Source organism: Cynocephalus volans, chromosome 13 (genome assembly GCF_027409185.1).
Source record: "Cynocephalus volans isolate mCynVol1 chromosome 13, mCynVol1.pri, whole genome shotgun sequence".
Classification (NCBI taxonomy): domain Eukaryota; kingdom Metazoa; phylum Chordata; class Mammalia; order Dermoptera; family Cynocephalidae; genus Cynocephalus; species Cynocephalus volans.
The window spans coordinates 8,274,642-8,290,157 of record NC_084472.1 but is presented as its reverse complement, the minus strand read 5'-3'; positions in this window follow the sequence as shown (position 1 = coordinate 8,290,157).

The window sequence follows — 15,516 nt, the reverse complement described above, 5'->3', positions numbered from 1 at the left end:
GCAGGGGGCAGCCCCCGGTAACACAGGGCAGCCCAATCCAGGACGGTCCACACCTGTGATCACATCTGGGCAGTTTTTCACCACCTTCCAATCACCGTGTGTGTGTGTGTGTGTGTGTGTGTGTGTGTGTGTGTGTGTGTGTGTGTGTGTGTGTGTTTCCGTGTGTTTCCGTGTGTCTTTGCGTGTGTGTGCGTGTCTGCGTCTGTGTGTGAGAGAGAGAGTGAGAGTGAGAGACTGGGAGAGAGAGAGAGACAGAGAGAGAGACAGAGAGAGAGAGAGAATGAAGAGGATAAGAGGGGCCCCTCCTGAACAGGAGCTGGTCGTTAGGGGATGAAACCCTGGAAGGTCTGTCCATGTCTCACGTTGTGGCTGGCAGGATGGGAAAGTAACCGTTAGGGACCAAGTCTGTATCCTCAGAAGTAAATCCTGAACCTCTAGCTGTTATCTGGTTTCCTCCCCCAGCTAGAGGTCTATGCAGATGCTCCTCTGTGCCTGACCGGGGGAGGGGGAAGAATTTCTAGTCGGGGTATCTCCCATGGACACAGGCAGGAGGCTGCTGACTCTTATTGGCCCAAATGCTGGCCACTTTCATTACAGAGCTCCACGCAGGAGAGCACCGAGGAGGTGTTTGATGGGTCCAAATACTCCATCTCCTTGGACAAGGGCCAGGCGCACCATGTCACCAACCAAGGCCAGCGCTGGTCTAAGGTGAGAGCAGGCACAGAGAGGTTTCCACAGACAGGAACCCATAATGACCAGAGTGGGCCCAGGACCCCGACCCAAATATGGGCACTCCCCTGGAAACTGTACTCAAGCCTTCCCACTGGAGTGACCCACAGTTCCACTCCCACAGGAATCTGGCCTCTAGTACTACCCACTGGCAACTCGCTTAGGTGCAAAGTCCCTGTTTCTCCCACTTGCAGAACTATAAGAGAAGGCACTTTTGTGTGGTTTCGCTCTACACTAGGCCGTGAGCATCTTTGCTCGTTGCCACTCTTCTTACTGTTTTAGCTCCCCACCCCAGGTGTCCTGTGCAGCAGTCAGCCCCGCTGCCTCCCAGGTCTCCTCCAAGACTTACAAACCATCACTCTTATGGGGGAGGGGGGTGTTCACACACACAAAACAGAGAAGTCACACAAAAAAGGGGGTCCGGCTGTTCTACACATTTGTCTGCAATGGATCATCTCACAGAGCACATCGCTGGAGCCCCACCAGGCCGGGAGCTGTGCCATCCCACGTCTTCAGGTTTTCCTGTAACAGAGGCCATTTTCCCTGGCAGTTCAGTCTCTCGGTGCCGGTGGGACGTGACACGGTTCAGTTGTAATTTCCATTTCAGCCGTGCTGCAGGGAACATCTTATGTGTGCCCGACAGGCTGTGTGAGCTGGCTAGGGATGCCGTAACACAGCACCACACACTAGAGGCCCCTGACAACAAAAATATATGTTCCCACAATTCTGGAGGCTAGAAATTTGATATCAAGCTGTTGGCTGGGGTGGTTTCCCCTGAGGTCTCTCTCCTGGGCTTGTAGACGGCCACGTTCTATATCTCTGTTCACATGCTCTTCTCTCCTGCTTCCCTGTGTCCTTACCACGTCTTCTTCTGAGGGCCCGTGCCATGTCAAATCAAAGCGAACACTAACGAATTTACTCGAACTTAATTGCCTTTCGAAAGACCTGTGTCCTACCGCAGTCATCGTCTTATGCACTGGGTATTACAACATCAATTGTGAATTTTAAGAGGGGAATACAGTTCAGCCCAGAACATAGACTAATCCCCTCCTAAACCAGCCTCTGGGGAAAGGGATTCCTGGGTGAAAAGCTATGCACGTGTAAAATGTTGATAGCTAAAGCCAGATGACTTTCCAAAGTGATGTAGCAGGTGCATGCTCAGCAGCAGTCTCAGAACGGAGCTGCTTCCCTGCCTCAGCCTTTCCTGGGTGTTCACATTCTTTGCAATATTTTACCCATCTGGAGACCATGTGGCAAATAAAAAGACCATTGATTTTTCTTCATTTCCAACCTCGCAACTGACAGTCTCAGTCACAGTCAGCCACTTACCGGCCACTTGATCCTTCTTTTCCCTGAATCATCTGCTCAGATCTTGGCACTGCAATGGGCTTCCTCCTGCCCCAGGAGCTGCCAGCATTCCCTCTGTGTGGCATCTGGGATCACCGTGGCTCACTCTGATGGAAACGAAAGGAAGACAATTGTGTTGTTTAAGTTGTGAGGGTTCTCTTCAGGTGTCTTTCTCTGCACGCTGTCTCCAAAATGGGGAGGAAATGAGGTTCCCACCGCCCCCTTCCTTTCCGTGCCAGCAGCACACCAAGCCCCAGGGAGCTCAGTGGGAACCTGCAGCCACAGCTGAGGACAGTTCTCAGTGCCGACCTGTGTGCTGTCGAGCAGCCACTGACATCCAAATGCCTGTGTTTCCTGTGGCTACCGTGGGAGTCATTTTTGAGAACTCACTGGGACAGTGATCTCTATACAGGCTACTAATACAGGAAGTTAGTTGCTCCACAGCTAACAAACTACATTGAACATACTGCGAAGGTACTATTTTCTTAGTTCTTTTCTGTCCCCCACGTCGAATTTGACTTCGAGAGCCTATAATCTTTTTCACGATGGACACTCATGTCTTCCACATGAGCAGATCCCTAAAGGGTTGGGACTTCCTGGTCTGAGCTCCAGACCGCAGTTCTCTGGCAATTCATGGTGATGACACTGAAAGCGTGTCCCTCCTTGTTCCTTCCAGGATAAAAGTGGTCGTACCCTGGACCTACAAGAGATCCGCGTGATGCGGACCCTCCAGCCAGGCACAAGGGCGAAGCTGGTGGAGTCCCTGCTGCCAGCTCTCCAGGGCAGAACCGTCCCCCACTTCTCCACCTTCCTTTGCTCATACTGGGACTTCACCACCATCCCACAGTTCCTGGACCAGCTCTTCAGTAGGTGAGTGCCCGCCCCCTCCAAGGCACCATGGTGACTCTGCCACCTATAAGCTGTGTCTCGGGAATGCCACTACAGCACTCTGAGCCTCAGTTTGCTCCTCCGAGAAGTGGGGTGGTAAGAGGATGAACCCCAGAGAGTCCTTATAGGGGCCAAATGCCATAAGACATGACAAGGAGATGCCTGGTGCCTGGCTCTGCTGGATGCACTGTGCTTTCTCATATTTATTATTTTTCTTTCCTGTTTGGCTGAAAAAGCTCTCTGCCTCATGCCCCCATGGCCAGGGTCTCTCTGAGTTTGCAAAAGCCCATAGAAGGCATATCTGACTCAGCACTTTCATTGGAGATCTCTTCTAACTTGTCTTTGTCCTCGATATAGAAAGAACAGGCTCCATGGGCACCAGAGAAGGAGACCCCAGGTCCACTCAGATATCTGGGAATGCTCTGCTTGGGGCTTACTTATTCAACACATTTATAAGCCCTTCCTTTGTAAAGTCACTTTTCTAGATGCTTGGCATAATTCAGTGACCAAAGAAGACAACAGACATTGGGTCTCAATTCTAGTCACGGAGTGAGATACTCACGGTAGACACCGTAAGCAAGTCACGTCCACAGCATGTCAGTTGTGACGCCCTCACGGCCTCCTCAAGGTGGAGGTGCATTCTCCCGCATTCTACCCACAATGACAGGCCCAGCACCCAACTAGAAAGCATGTGGACTTTTGATCCAGAAAGAGAGCTCGCTGTACCCCACAGTGTGGGGGCACATATGGACCGTGGCTGGGGAGGGACTGACAAAGCTGTGAACCTGAGACAACTTGTAATTCCCACGAGGGCGCTGAGGTCTGGGGGCTTTCCCTGCAAGTGAAAAGGAGTCAAACAGAGCTGTGGATGGGGTCACAGGCTCCCTGCAGAACAGGGGGAGTCTGGGGCTCACAGCCAGCTCTCCACAGACACGTCCCCAGGACAGTGGCATCCTAGCTCTGCCCGTCCTCCATCCCACCTCTGTCCCTCCTGACCCAGGCAACAGGGGCTCAGGCCTGAAGTTATTATGAGCAACCTGCCCACAAATCTGCCTGGGGCCTTGGTCCTTAGTTCACAGGTGCACATAGGTGGCTGACCCGTCCCTTCAGAAAACCCATGTGAGTGTAAGGGTGAGGCTCACAAGGGTCTGTACTTGTCCTGTCTAATGGCCGGGTCTGCCACTGTCAGGACAGCCACACAGCGCTTCAGGGGGGGCAGGTTGTCCTCTAGACAGGCAGTGGCAGGCCCAGGGGCCCAGATCCACACAAGCGTGCCCTGGGAGCGCAGCATGGAAGGAAAGGCCAGCCTCTGACTCTGCTGCCCACTCTCACACTTCCAGCACCATCTGTCACACTTTGGTCACTATGCCGGAGCGTTTCTGCACAGATTTTCATCAGCCCCTGCACTTTCCATCGTTGAAAGTTAAGATCGACTGCGTGCAGGTCAGCTGGCGTGGATTGGACATGGGTGCCCATGTGTACATTCTGCTCACCAACCTGAGGCATCCAGAGCTCTTTGAGGCAGAAACAGATGGTGAGGGGACCGCAGTCTGGAAGAACTACCAGGGGTGGTGCTTTGGGGTTAGAACTCCCTTTAATGCAGTCAGATCCTTTCTGTGTTTGGAAAGGCCAGTGGGAAATGACTGATGCTGGTGAACTTTCCCCCCCCCCCCCCCCGCTCCTGCTTCATGTCCAGAGCCACAGGCACTTCCCAGGCAAGCTCTGGAGCCAGTGCCAGCACCTCCGGTAGAGCTGGGGCCTGCCCTGCACTCAGAGTCACCTGTACAACTGGGTCCACCACCAGCTTCAGTGCCAGCACCAATGCCAGGGGAACAGCCACCACATGTGACAGGACTGAAGCTACAGGAACCTTCAAAGCCCTCGTGCCCCTCTCCTGTGGCAACAATGAACCGGCCCCGTGTAGACATGTGGGACATCAGGGCATTCCCTCCTAAGCTGCTGGCAGAGCAGCTGACTCTGATGGACGCGGTGAGCAGCTCGCCTCTGCGGGGGGCAGGGAGGGCTGCCTAGACAGGCTGTCCTTCTTGCACCTGGTGTCCCAGACAAGCCATTACTGACCAGAGTCCAGTGATCTGGGTCCAATACCAGGTCCACATCCTACCAGTGATGTGATCTGGATGAGTTTCTTCATTCCCAAGCCTTCCCTGTCCACATGTCGACAGTCGACTTGAGACATCAACAGTACCAGTTGCAGAGGGACCGAAGCTAAGATGAGATGGGACAGAGAGAAAGCAGCATGGGGGCCTGGCTTATCTGGTTCTGGGAGGGTGCTCACTGAGGGGCAGGTGGGTTCAGGAGTTACCCACCCATCCTCCCATGTGACCTCACCAACCTCAGCACTTCTCAGGACCTGATATGTACTAGACTCCCTAGCAGACACCCAAAGAGAACCCGTAGTTATAGCTGCCACAGGCAGGGCGCATCTGAGGAAGGAAATAGAACAAAGGGCTGATCGGGGTGCACACTGGATGCAGCCTCAAGATGAGCACACCCGAGCCATTTCCTAGTGCTTGGAGTTAGTGAGAACGGCCTGCCTGACAATGCCACTCGTTCCTTGCCTGCCAGTATTAGCTCTTGGGTGCCTTCAGTGGGCACATAGCCAGATCCAAACTCTTTCACAAGAGTAGCCTGTGTGACACACTCTTCCTCTCCAGGAGCTGTTTAGGGAGGTGGTGCCCTATGACTGCCTGGGCTCCATCTGGTCCCAACGCAACAAGAAGGGAAAGGAGCACCTGGCACCCACCGTTCGTGCCACCGTCGCCCAATTTAACAATGTGGCCAATTGCGTCATCACCACCTGCCTTGGGGATTACAGCATGAAGGCCCAGGACAGAGCCAGGGTGCTGGAGCACTGGATCAAGGTGGCCAGGGTAAGCCGTGGGAGGACCCAGGGGATCCCCTCTCTGCAGACCTGGGAACTGCCTTTGACTTACAACCACCATCAGGGTAGTCTTGTGTGCTTAAGTCCCTGCACAATGCCTGGGCGTCTCCTGTCAGGGCACACTGGCCTTGACCCCCATGTCCCAGTGGTGGAGGCTCACTTCCTATCTGGGCTCTTGGGTCGAGCTCACATCCTCCCTCTGTGAGTTCTGCTCGTGGGGTTCCAGCTGTGCCCTCCCGTGGCTGCCCGGGCCTCTGCCTCATCCAAGAGGGGAGATGTCAGCCGAGGGGCTGAAGCTGGAGCAGGCGGGCTCCAACTCTCCACCTCATGGTTCACTCTCTTTCCTCCCCAGGAATGCTTGGTCCTCAGGAACTTCTCCTCGGTGCACGCCATCCTCTCCGCTCTGCAGAGCACACCGATCCATCGAATGAGAAGGACATGGAGAGAAGTTTCCAGGTGGGTGGGCCTCTGTCTCTAGGAGCACAGGGGTGGACCAGGGACCTCCCACAGGTTTGGGCATTGCCCCCTCAATGACCCTGGCAGGGACTGGGAGGTCAGAGGCACTGAGGCAAGAATGGGCTCATGACCAGGGTCTCTAAGACTCCCTGGGAACTAAGCCCAGGATTTCTTACCCCAAGCTAAAGTTTCATTTTGCTCTGTTTTCTTCTCTTATTAAGTGTCAGGCACAGGTTTCTACCAAACTGGCAATTTCAAGGGCTTGCTATACACAATAAGACCTTGTCATACTCACATCTAAACTGTAAAACAGAGCTTCTCAGTTGAAATGGGGACGGGGCCCAGGTGACCAACATGAGAGCTCCTCTCCCAGGGCCCCGGAGCCCATAGGACTCAGAGGAAGCCAGCTGACAACTCTCCTCAAGGCAGTTTGGATTGTTTGCAGTCTCAAAAAAACAAACGTATCAGCAAACAAACAAACAAACAAACAAACTTGAACTTACACGTCGCCCCATTACTCCCAAATTAATCTTTCTTTCTTTCCCCTTCACAGAAAAGGCTCCCGTAGTTTTGAAAAATTACGTAGCAAAGAGAAGGTACTAAGCAAAAAGGTAAAGTAGAGGCTGAGAGGTGGGGGCAGGTGTTTGGGGACATAGGCAGAGGTGAGTTGTCTTGTTTTGTTGTGGTGCGTTTTGCTTTCTCACTGAAAGTTGACAGGAAAATTTCAGTCTCATCTTGCGTGGACTAGCAGGAGAAGGATGTGTCTGCCGTGGGCAGGTGGAGAATGTGGCAGGAGCCCTGGTGATGGGACGCAGTGATGGCAGCCGGGCTGTGCAGGAGGGCAGAGGGGCTGCAGAAGCAGCCGGTGTCCGCCTCGCACGCTGCTCCATCCTGTCGGCACGTGGCTTTCTCCAGGCCGTTGGTGGATGCGGTAGGCAGGGCTTCCTTCGGCAAACTAGCCCAGCAGTTTTTAGGAAGCCAGGCCTCTGTCGCTGCTGACTGCACGGCACCTCCGTGGGGTGGGGACACCCGCCTGCACCAGGGACGTGTACAGCAGAGAGAACCCGCGGTCCTAGAAGGTCCTTCCTGACCAGATCATAGAACCTTCCACATAAAGGAGTGAGAAGCTGTCGCTGGCCAGTGCTCCGGGAATCCTCTGCCCTGCTGGTCAGAGGTGGCATCTCGGGAGACCACATCCTGAGCGGAGGAAGAGAGGGTTCTGCGCAGGGAACTCTCTCGGTGCATTACTGGGGAGGTGAAGCCTTTGACGTGGCCTCAAACCCAGCGTTGGGTGCACAGACATCAGTGGTGCTGGGGTGGGCAGGAACCCCTAAACCAGCCTTCTCAGAACACGCTGTCCCTCCTTCACCAAGGCTGGGCCTGGCTGGTGACAAGGAGGCTCACAGAGAGCCCACAAGCCGATGCCCTCGCCAGCGGTGGTGCTGGTGGGTGGGGTGAAGGCAGCTGGGTCACGGCCTCCACTTGCTGGGGAGGAGCCGGCCTCTCCCGCGAAGCCCTGGGCAAGGCACGCCCCCACCTCCGGCTTCTGTTTTCTCACCTGGAAGCCGTAGGGATGACGAGCCTCTTGTGCGGGCCTCACAGAGTGGCGATGGGGTTGACGAGGCTCATGGAGCGTGCCTGTGTCTGCCTCTTCCTCCAGGGGTGCTGGGGACAATGTCCAGGACAGTACTAGGAGTTCTCAGGGGATCCTCTCCACATGAGGAAACAGGGAAGGGTGGCCAGGGTGCACGCCCAAGACCACACACTGGAGAGTGTCACAGCTGGCATCAACTCTAGAACCAGAGCCGCTAGAGGCGGTGGTGGCACTACACCAGCTCACGAGTCAGATATCCAGAGTTGAAGGTCAGGCGCAGGGGTGAAACTGAGTGAGGGGAAGACAGTCTCATTCACCGTCTTACTGTGTTCTGTTGCTTACAACAGAATATCTAAAATTGGGTCGTTTTTAAAGAAACAGAGCATTTTTTTCTTACATTTGAGGAGGCTGGGAAGTCCAAGCAGAGGGCGTACATCTAGTGAGGGTCTTACTCCAGAGGGGCGGGGGCGACTCTCTGCAGAGTCAGGAGGTGGCACAGCGTATCAGATGGCAAGAGGGCAAGAGCGTATTTCCACGCACTCTTTAGGAAGCCGCCAGTCCGGTTCCGTGATAACCCTTGAACGAATTCATTCATTCATGAGGGCAGAGTAATCCTAGTCCGGTCACCTCTTACAGGGCCCCACCTTTCAAACAGTGTTGTGGAATCTTCCACCCTCTTAATACAGTTACAGTGGGTATCATGTTTCCACATGAACTTTGGAGGGGACATTCATTTGGACATAGCACTAACCTTGTCCCTGACCCTGTCAGGTGGGGACCGTCAAATTGGCCACCTTGGAGATGAACCATCAGAGAGCCCAGATGAGGCAGCGGCAGCAGAAAAAGGTGAGTGTGTCTGTGACTGGGAGGGGCTCTAGGGAGTAGATGACAGGGGCCCCTCCCTTCCAGCTGGAGGCCTCCAAATCAAAAGAGGAGAGAGCTTCCGCCCTAAGGGGCCTGCCTTCCTGTGGCCACAGCATCTGAGATGCCTTTATTAGAGACACCACTTCCAGGACCTGGAAGAGCTGGCCTAGAGGGGATTACAGAGCGAGGTGTGGCAGGAACCACGTAACCACTGGGACATGAAACTTTCACCACAGAGGTAGCTAGGGGGTACACGGTGTCTTTGGACGCCAGCTGGGGAGAGAGCAGTGTGGCCACGGAGGGGAGGCGCCCGAGGTTCCTCTGTGGCTCCAAGTGGAAAACCCTGGCTAGGGGGGTCCAGAAAGACGAGCTTGGTGAGATTTTTATAGAATGAGCCAAGTGTGGACACCCAAGAGCTGGTGCTCATCACCACTACCACCCCAATGTCACAGGGTATCGTTCCCTTCCTGGGAACCTATCTCAGCGACCTGGTGATGTTAGACGCTGCGATGGACGACTATGTGGATGTGAGTGAGCCTGGGGACGGGCAGGTCGGGGGCCAGGATCCTGAGGCTGGGGAGGGGAGAGCCCTTAGAACTCAGCACTCGGCAAACCTCCACTCATGAGACCTCACGCCTGCCCGTGTGCTGGGGGGGTCACGCCCTTCTCACCCGTGAGTGATGGAGCGTCCATACAAGCCCCCAGTCCCTGTTCTCCAAGTGGAGAAGTCGCAGAGCTCAGCTGGACTCAGCCTCTCCCTTACTTGCTTGCCATGGGAAGAGAGTGAAATCGGGCCCCTCTGATGGCAGGCAGCTTGGGAGTGGCCAGCAGCCCCTTTTTATCAGAGGCTTCAGTATCCTCACCCTGTCATCAGGGAGGGTTGAGACAGAAGGTCCTCGATCCTCAGCTCCAATGTCATCCTTCTCCAGAGCTCAGAGCCTGACCTAGGTGCAAGCCCTGTTTTGTGCACTCCCCCTGACCCAGATGGCCCCGGCCTTAGTGCAACACGGGAACGGGTGAGGATGGGGCTAGAAATGGGCTAGGGGGCCTTTCTGAGAGACTCGGACCATCAACTCTTTCAGGGAAAGGTATTCAACACCCAGAAAAGGCGGAAGGTGAGTAGCTGCGGCCCTCGCTCAAGGGAGCGTGGGGATGTGGAAGTCACAGACGGCCCCTCTCACCCGGGCAGGACACTTCCTGCCTGCATCCCCTGCATCTCTGATTTATTAGGAAGATTTGATAGACGGAGGGGGGCATCCCATCCCACTGGAGGGTGTGGGAAGGGGACAGGAATCAAGGACACATTTCTGGGGGACAGGCTGTTGGAACCCAACTCTGAGAACAGGTTGGGGCATGGATGGGATGGAAGGAGAGGAGGGTATCACTTAAGAGAAAACTCTGCAAACCAGCTCCCTGCTCCATCCCTCCCCCACAAGGTCCCTTTAGCATCTCCCACCCAGGCCCTGTCGGCATCCTGTTTTTCTCTCTGGCCCCAGGAAATTAAAGTCCTCAGAGAAATCCAGCTCCTCCAGGTGGCAGCCAACAATTACCACTTCGAGAAGGAGGAAGAATTTGGACACTGGTTTAGCTCCACTGAGTGGCTCAGTGACAACGAGAGGTGAGGGCCTTGCAGGAATTTGATCATAGTCAGGGCATAGGGGACTCTTTCTGGTGGCAGCTGCGGAGAGCCTGGGGCCATGGATGTCTGGTCAGCCACAGACCCTGTCGCATGGTGACCACTGGGGCACCAGGACTCCAGCTACAGGGCAGGCACTGGGAGGGAGAGCTGAGGTGTGGCTCCCGGTAGACTCGCAGCTGCCTCTCTGTCCTGCAGCTACAAGCTCTCCTGCCAGCTGGAGCCCCCATCCCACTAGGCCGGCGACACCCTCGAGCCAAAGAGGAGCAGGCCCAAGGAAGCCAGGCAGCCAGTGAGGTCAGAAGCCCATTCTTCCCTGGTTGAGCCTTCAGATGACAATGCATTTCAGGTGACTACTTGACTGTGTCTGCTGTCATCACTTCTCATCCCTTCTTTTCCAGGGAAGGTAGCTGCCCTTCCTTCTCTCCACGGCCTTCCCTTCCGCCCCAGCACAGCCCAGCTGCATCACTGCACCCATTTCCAGGGCTTCCTGCCCCCAGAACCCCCAGTGCCTCTGCACAAACGCGTCAATAGTCCCAGCAATCTGGACAAGCCTGAGAGTTTTCACAGAAACATTCAGGGGGAAAGTTAAAATCACCACCAGGCAGGCGCCCCTTCCACTCTCGCCCTGTGGCTTCCCCAGTCACTCCCCTATCCCCTCACCTCCTCTTTACTAGATGAGCACATTTCTGCTCAGTGAGCTGTCTTTGGCACACAGCTTTTGAAATTTCGGGAAGCTTTTTTTTTTCTTTTTTCTTTTTCGGGAGAGGGGAAAGAGGAATAACTGTGAATAATGTGTGGAGTTGTGTGAGTTCAAATTCCTTTTGTTTGAAAATCCAATGAATTCCCATTGTCTGGATGAGAGCTTCCAGCTGGGTTTCTCTGAGTCCTAAGGGCTGCGAGGGACTGGGGAGAGGAGCTCTCATGCTGGTCACCTGTGCCCCATCCCCATTTCAACTGAGCGGCTCTGGTTTTACAGGTGAGATTTCAGTTGGGCAAAGAGTTCCATTGCTGTTACTAAACACTTGATAGTGTCCAACCGGCTCCAGCCTGTGCCTGACAGTTGATAACACTGAATCCTGGGGCAGAACTGCTGGCCTAAGGTTCCAGAAAGATTGACAGGCCTCTTCACCCAGCTCATTGCAGCCTCCAGTGTCCCTGGCCCCAGTGACTTCCAGGCTCACCGACAAAGCCATGTTCAGCACAACAGAGGACCCTGGTCGTCCCTGGTGCTCCTTCCCTGGTAGGGGGACGTCCTCCCTACCTCCCAACTTCTCTCCGTGTCTCCTTCAGACAGTGAGCAGATGTGCCAGGCAGGGTACAGACAATGGCACAGAGTGAGAAAAATGTCCTAAATGGCGGCACCCCTGAGAAGGAAACACAATAATCTATGAGATGGAAAGCAGTTCCCGGGCCTTTCAGCTGTGGTCCCCGAGGCAGGTGCTGATGACACGGTTGGCCACACTGTTGAACTGGGTAACGGTGGCATGGACAGTTGCTGCCGGGTGCTCCTTGACCTTCTTGTCCTACTGGGACCAGCGGGGGCTCCAGTGGTCATAGGGCACCACCTTCTTGCACACCTGCTACAGAGGAGGAGAGCATTGCAGGGGCATGGCCCACCCCAGCTCAGAATCCACAGTATCGTGCAGTCCCCAGGCAGGTGACAGTGGTCTGAGCTGGAGCTCAGGAAGCTCAGCATGTAGCCGGAGGCTGGCAGGAGTCCCTGCGTTGGGTTCTCCACCCACTGAGGGTGCTTAAGTACATGATGTCCCAGGCCTACCACTGCTGACCAACGGTCTGTAGCACTGCCGCCAGGTTATTCTCACCAGCCCCACACCCAGAAGCTGTCCAGGGCATGCACATCTCAAGGTGGCATCTTAACCCATCCTAATGAGTCCTCTGCTCCATTTCCCCATTCGGATTCACACTCCCTTTGGAAGCTACAACTAGGGGCTCTACTTGGGCGTCTGCTACAGTGTCTAGTCCACATCACGTGCTAAAGAAGTGCTGAAGCTGGTGAAGCCTCCTGGGAGGGTGGGTGGAAGAGACCCATGGAACTGCCTGCCCCTCAGTGAGCACCCTCCATCCCCAAATGGCCCAGGGCCTGGACTTGCTTCCCATACGTCCCAACTCATTTGATCTTCACAGTCACTCCGTGCACCTGGTGCTGTCGGTGTCCCATCTGTACTGTTGACGTGTGGACAGGAACGTCACAGGCATTATAAAACGAGTTCAGTTCACGTGGTTAGTAAGATGCCTAACTGATACCGGACCCAGATCACTGCACTCTGGTCAGGAATGGCTGGTCTGGGACATCAGGTGCAAGAAGGACAGCCTGTCTAGGCCCCACTCTGCAGAGCCAAGCTGCTCACCGTGTCCATCAGCGTCACCTGCTCTGCCAGCAGCTTGGGAGAGAATGCCATGATGTCACGCATGCCCACACTGGGCTGGTTCATCGCATCACAGGACAGGGGTAGAAGAGCTCTGGAGATCGCTCAAGTTCCAGCTCCATCACTGGAGGTGGCCACTTCCCTGCCCCTGGTGTGGGCTCGGAAGATGCTCATGGATCCAGTCCTACAGGTGACTCTGGGTGCAGAGCAGGCAAGGTTGGCTCTAGAGCCTGTGGGGAAGTGCCCGTTGCTCCGGGCATGAAGCATGTGCAGGAAGAAAAAAAAAAAAGCTTCACCAATATCACCAGTTAATGAGCTCAATGGCTCATTTAACGTAACCGGCATCGTGATCTTGGACAGTTCCTATTTAACAAGAATACTGAAAACGTTTCATCCAATAGACACACAGCAAACTCACCTGTTGCTATCTTTACGTAGCATGTTCGTGGAAAAGAAGTAACAGAAGAGAGCAATTCATGAAATTTCATTTCTATCAGTTCAATTTCACAAACCTTTCCAAAGACCTATATTGTTCTGGGCCTCGAAGGAAATACAAAGACACCCCAAACACTCTCTGCAGCTTCAAGGGGCTCACCAGCTAGTGATGAGCATGAGCAGATGATTATTATTAAGTCTGTCTTGGATCAGACTCAGGAAATGGGATATGAAGGTGATGGGGACACAAAAAGCACAAATCTTCATGGTGGTGTTAAAATAATTGGGGGGCCATTAGGCTGAGACAGCTCCATTGCCTTGGGTTCCTCCTACATAAGCAAACCGAAATCCAACTCAATGTCAACTCAAGCCTTACCAATCAGAACCCACCCAAACTAACCTGTAACTAAAAACTTTCCACTTCCACCAATCAAATGCATCTTCTTTGTCTTGCTTCCTCAAAGAACAACTTACAAACATTTCCCCCGCTCGCCCCCTTGCTGGGGCACTGGACCTCTTGAGATCTGGGGCTGCCAGAGTCCTAATCGTTGTCTGCTCAGGTAAACTTGCCAAAATTTTCCTGTGCCTAAGTTTCCCTTCTAACAGTGGGCCAAGGATCAACCACATACAGTATACCATTTTGTGGATAGTTTTCCAAAAGAAATTTCAGACTGTTTTTGTCTGACGACGTTATACATGTTTGTTAAACTTCAAAGTCCACACATGAATATGCCATGGACTATTTAATCATATACCCTTAAGAATATAGGCAAATATGGCTTTAAAGTAGATTTCTCTAAGTGGAGTTTCTGGGTCAAAGGCATGCTCGTTTAAAATTTTTACAGATACTCCCAGGCTCAACGTCTTCCAAAAAGGCTTGACCAATTTATACCACCATCAATGCTACATTCAGTCAGATCTCCTTTTAACATCAAAGGGTGGTCAAAGAGGTACATTACTTTCAATCTGTTCATCTGGCCATGTCCACTCAGCCACTTAAAAAGACACTGAATTGAGCACCTACTATGTGCCAGGTACTGGTTTCGGCACTGGATTAAGCACCTCGTGATGAACCCACTCCCGACCTGGAATGCCCTGCTCTCCCCTTAACTCCTCTACAGCCTTCCCAGATTTCACGGCTCAGTTCAAGATTTTTCTCCGCAAGCATTCCAACTCTCATTGGCTTCCCTCTCTCTCCAACCCCGGCGGTTCCAGAATCGACTGCTCTCAACTTAGCCTTTGATCACACATTAGGTTCTATTACTTGCTGTCACGTCACGGGTACTAGCCAGCTTATCTGCTAACTGTACAGTAATACAATTCCTGAAAAGAGGGGCAATATCTTATACTCCACACACATCCTCACCACCTCAAGGAGAGAGGGCCACATGGCACATGCCCCCTGACCCAAATGTCCCTATGTGCCCCCTTTCCCCGAGTCCATTCCCTGTCATGCATTTATCACAGTGCAGGGGGCCTACCCAGTCTCCTTGACCGGACTTCAAGCTCTCTGAGGATAAAACAGTCTTGTGTAATGATGTAGAAGTTAACACGGTAAAAGGCTGAGCAAGAAAGGTTACCTTTGGAATATTATTCAGTGCTAAAAAGAAATGGGCTATCAAGCCATGAAAAGACATGACGGATACTTAAATGCATACTGCTGAGTGAAGAGGCCCGTCTTAAAAGGCCACATACTGTATGATACCGACCATATGACATTCTGGGACAGGAAAAACTATGCAGACAGTGAAAAGATCAGCGGTTGCCCAGGGGGACAGGGGAGGAAGGGATCAACGTACGTGCATCCGTCTAACAAGTGTAGCAGCACTCCGGCGAGGGCTGCTGAAAATGGCGAAGGCTGTGCATCTGTGGGGGGACGGGGGATACAGGAACTCTCAACTTTGCTGTTTATACTCTGGATATCCAGAATATACAAGGACCTCAAATATCTTTACACTCAAAAACCGAATAATCCAATTAAAACATGGACAAAGGAGCTGAGTAGACACCTTTCAAAGGAAGACATACAGATGGCCAGTAGGTATATGAAGAAAAGCTCAGCATCACCAGTCATCAGGGAAATGCAAATCAAAACAACTCTGAGATATCACCTCACCCCAATTAGACTGGCTATTGTCAAAAAGACAGAATAACAAAAGCTGGTGAAGATGTGGAGAAAGGGGAACCTTCCTACACTGCTGGGAGGACTGGAAAATAGTGCAACCATGCTATCATGGAGAAAAGCATGGAGGTTCCTTGAACAACTGCAGATAGA